A 4,119-nucleotide genomic window follows, 5' to 3' on the forward strand; every position below is an offset into this window, starting at 1 on the left:
TATGACAAACTATACATCAATTGTATCCAGCTATTTATACATATGTTGCCAATATTATTTTCTAAACAGTTACCTTCTATTTTACCCCTTGGCATCAGCTCCACTTTTTATTCTCCCTCCTGCTCCCCTCATGACCCCTTGGAAATCATAAATTATTATTATTTTCATATTTCACACTGACTACTATCCCCATTTACCTTATATTTTACTAAATTTAAACATGCATTGATTTGTATATTTGTTTTCTTATCTAATTGACTACTTCTGTACTAATGTCATACTAAATAAGTTGCTCTCATTTTTGATATAATACTTTTTTCTTTGAAAAAATTTCAGATTTTCAGGTCATGCCTGAACTGCAGTGGCAAAGAACTCACACTAAGAGTCACCTACCAAAAAGAAGGCAAAGTAAGACAAGAGAAATTTGCTAGAATCAAGAATGATGGATCCTTCTTCAGTTGGTGTCGAACATCATACCACAAATGAGTGCCATAAAACCTACTATACTTGTCCTACTGGCTTCAAGGCATGGCAAGAATAATCATCAACTGATAAGCTTTTACTTCAACTTAGAACTGGAATGACACTTTCTGGGAACAATACGATCTGCTTTCTTCATGCAAAGGTTTAGGTTGACAGATTTGAGGATCTGCAGAAGTCATGTTGTGACCCATTTAAGATAGACAAAAAACGAGTCCAAAATTGTTGCACGTGATTGATAAAGATGCTGCCACCTTCCTGAGGGCAAAAATTTGGAAGGCAGCTTGTACCTGGTTGGAAACTTTGTCCAAAAGGTACACAGATAATCAATGGAAGCATGGATATTGATTCTGAAAATCTCCACAGGAGAAAACCTGATTCAGATGGAAGCACTGATAAAGGTTTAAGGTTGTTACAGTTTACAAACCCAGGAAAGCAAACAGAATTTGCTCCAGAAACTGGTAAAAGGGAAAAAAAGAAGGTTTACAAGAATTGCATCAGCTGGTTCATACCGACAAATGATACCGTGCAGAGCAAGGCCTACCATAGCCAGGGCCTCCTGATTTTCAGCGGGATGGATCTCTGGGACTGCCTGCATGAAGACTGCTTAGGATGCTTCTATGCTTGTCCTGCCTGCGCTTCTACCAAATGTGGAGGTCAGTGTCGCTGTGACCGCAAGTGGTTGTGTGAGCAAATTGAAATAGAAGGGGCAGAGATAATTCACAACAAGCATGAGGATAATTGGTGGTATTACACTATGAAGCCCTTTGAAGATCCTTTCTCTTATTTTACAATTGTGTAAGTCTAAAGCTGTAGTGTCATTTTAAACTTGATTGCCGTCCAACAGATTTGGAAAACTCAAGGTATACAAATGCTGCATGTGGGAGGTTTTAAAGATACATTATTCGATTTATGTTTAGATGGACACCCCGCTTTTGGCTCCTCTAGGTCAATGTAAACAAGTATGGATAGGCAGTTCTCAGTCTGTACAGTTCCCGTGCACAGACATTCTGGTTACCCTACAATGCAGTTTGAATTTTAGTTTCTGGAAGAGACCTGAGTAATTGTAGAAGGTGGAAACTTCCCTACTCGTCAGTCCTCAGATCACTATAAAAATGAAAGATGCACATCATGAACAATGACCATTCCCTTTCAAAATCTATCGATGATTGGTCACTGCGCGGTTGCTATTCAGTTAACAGCCATCAAAGCCTGTAGTACTGCTGCCTCCTTGTCGCTCATGTGGCATTTTGCTAAACTCGATCATCGAAAGAGAGAGAACTAGCAACCGAGAAAGGTGCAGCAATGAACTGAAAGGACTCTTAGCAATGAAATTTGAATCAAACCTATGCAGACTTGTAGAAAAAATAGATGATTATGGGAATGCTGACACTAGCTCTTCTGAGAGATTCTAGAACGTGCAGCCAGATATCCAGAAGCAGCCTCCAGATAGGCAGCCCAAGTAGCTTTATGAAGAGAAACTCATAACAGATTAGAAAAAGGTTGTAATGAAAAGGATGACTATGCCTCAGGAGAAACGATGCTGGGGGCCGGCTGGGGGAGGTTCTTTATGGGAAAGCAACACTGACAGCACAGAGCATCAAGTGTTGGAAGCTGATCCAAGCTAAGAAGTGGACTAAAGGTGCTCACTGAGTGTCAAAAGTTACTCCCGAAAAGAAAAAGGTATGCTCAGACTACTCAATGAGTTTTGTATAATGAATCCCATACCTTAATTCTCAAGTTTCTAATTATCTTTCTGGGCCTTTGCATTTTGTTTTGCGGTTTCATTTTACATTTGTAACCAACAGTAAGAATTTTTGGTATTTTGGCAAATATGTAGAAAAGTCATGAAGCGACCATGGTTTACTCTGTTGATTGTGTCCCAGGCCATGATGTAGTCCCACACTGCTGCGCTAAACAAGCATTGCCTGGAGCCAAGAGCGGTGCCTGACTTTGGGGGAAATGGGACGTTGATACAAAGTTGTAATTCCATGTCAAACTATTTTATAATTTCATATCAAAATGTTAATGCATTACATTTTCTTTCTACTTTTTAACTAAAAATAAATAGGTCAATATGATAAAGAAAAAAATTCAGATTTTCTTGTGTGTTTTTATTTTAACATGAAGTTTAAAACCAATTTGGCAAGTGCTATCTATAACCTTATGGGATTGAATTAAATTTATTGGTTAATTTGTACAACACACACAAAGCAGAAGTCAACGTAGATGACTAGAACGTGCTAATAGAAATGTTTCTATATCAAAATACTTCACCAAAAGAATAAAGAGAGAATTTATTTCTTTATAATTGTGTGATCTTTTTTTCATTAAAATGGTCTCTCTATAGTCACAACATTTTGCCCGTGATTCATTAATATTTTATAGTTATTTTTTGCATGTAAGTTTGCCTCATTCATGCTGAGCTTATTTCTATACATTCAAATTAGTTTTGCTAGTGTGAACAGAGATTTTCCAGTTACCAGCATCAAGGAAGAAGGAAGCCTGTTGGGCTACTGATCACAAGGTCAGCAGCTTGAAATGACAAGCTGCTCCCCAGGATGAAAGCAAGGTTTTCTGCTCCTGTAAGGTTTACAGCCTTGGAGACAAACAGGGGCAGTTCTACTCTGCCTGAGCTGGAATTGACTAGCTGGCAGTTACTTTTGAATCATTGAAGCAGTTATTGCTGGTATAACCCAAAAAATGTTGATTGTTAAAAATATGTTAGCCCTAGATAGAGTTTACTGAAATCACCTTTAAGTCTGATTCTTCTGCTCATAATGTCTTCAAAGGGGGTTTCTTAGAATACATGCTTGTTATCCTATTGCTCTCCATTTGCATTAGCCATAATTTCATGAATAATGTTGAATAATCTTGTTTAAACTACTAATCTCTGTCTTTTCCTAATCTTTAATGGGAAGTCATTTAATATTTCATCATTAATGTTATGCTTTTTATAGGAGGGCAAAAAAATTCTTATTCTACATACATGTACATGTTACAAATACAGTGCATATAGACACAGTCTATGTGAGATCTAGAACAGAACTGTCTACAAGGTATTGGAAAGACTTTGATCTTGGAATAACCAGATAGGAATCCTGCCTCCATAACTTACTATTAGTGTGGCATTGAGGATGACATTTCACCTTTATCAATCTATTTCTGTATCTGGCTTAATCAAACCAAATTTACTGCCATTGAGTCAATGATGACTCCTAGGGACTGTGTTAGTCCAGGTTGACTACAGAAACAAATCCAGAGACACTCATATGTGTATAAGAAAGAGCTTTCTATACAAGAGAAGTTGAATATTGAGAAAACATTCCAGCACAGGCCAGATCAAGTCCATAAGTCCGATATTAGGCCATATGTCCAATACCAATCCATAAATTCCTCTTTAGACTCACAAAACACATGCAATGGTGTCGAATGCAGGAAGATCATTGGCCAGTGGGTGAAAAGTCTTGTGGATCCAGGGTTGATGTAAGCTTCTTAGCGCTGTCAGGGGTCTCCACATGGCTCCTTCAGCTCCCGGGCTCTAGCATAACTCCATATATCTTGTCCGCAGGAATATCTCACAGGGAGAAAGCCTGTGTCCTGCCTCCAGGGAACTATTTATCTCCTTATTGCCCCCAA

The 4,119-nt window shown here is 38.3% G+C and overlaps 1 pseudogene; it reads left to right on the forward strand.

Annotated features, from left to right (window-relative positions):
- Positions 1-382: 382 nt before the first annotated feature.
- LOC101662162 lies at positions 383-2,489 on the forward strand (annotated as a pseudogene).
- Positions 2,490-4,119: the final 1,630 nt, after the last annotated feature.

Source organism: Echinops telfairi, unplaced genomic scaffold, assembly GCF_000313985.2.
Source record: "Echinops telfairi isolate 266 unplaced genomic scaffold, ASM31398v2 ScPeMD7_3533;HRSCAF=4204_0, whole genome shotgun sequence".
Taxonomy (NCBI): Eukaryota; Metazoa; Chordata; class Mammalia; order Afrosoricida; family Tenrecidae; genus Echinops; species Echinops telfairi.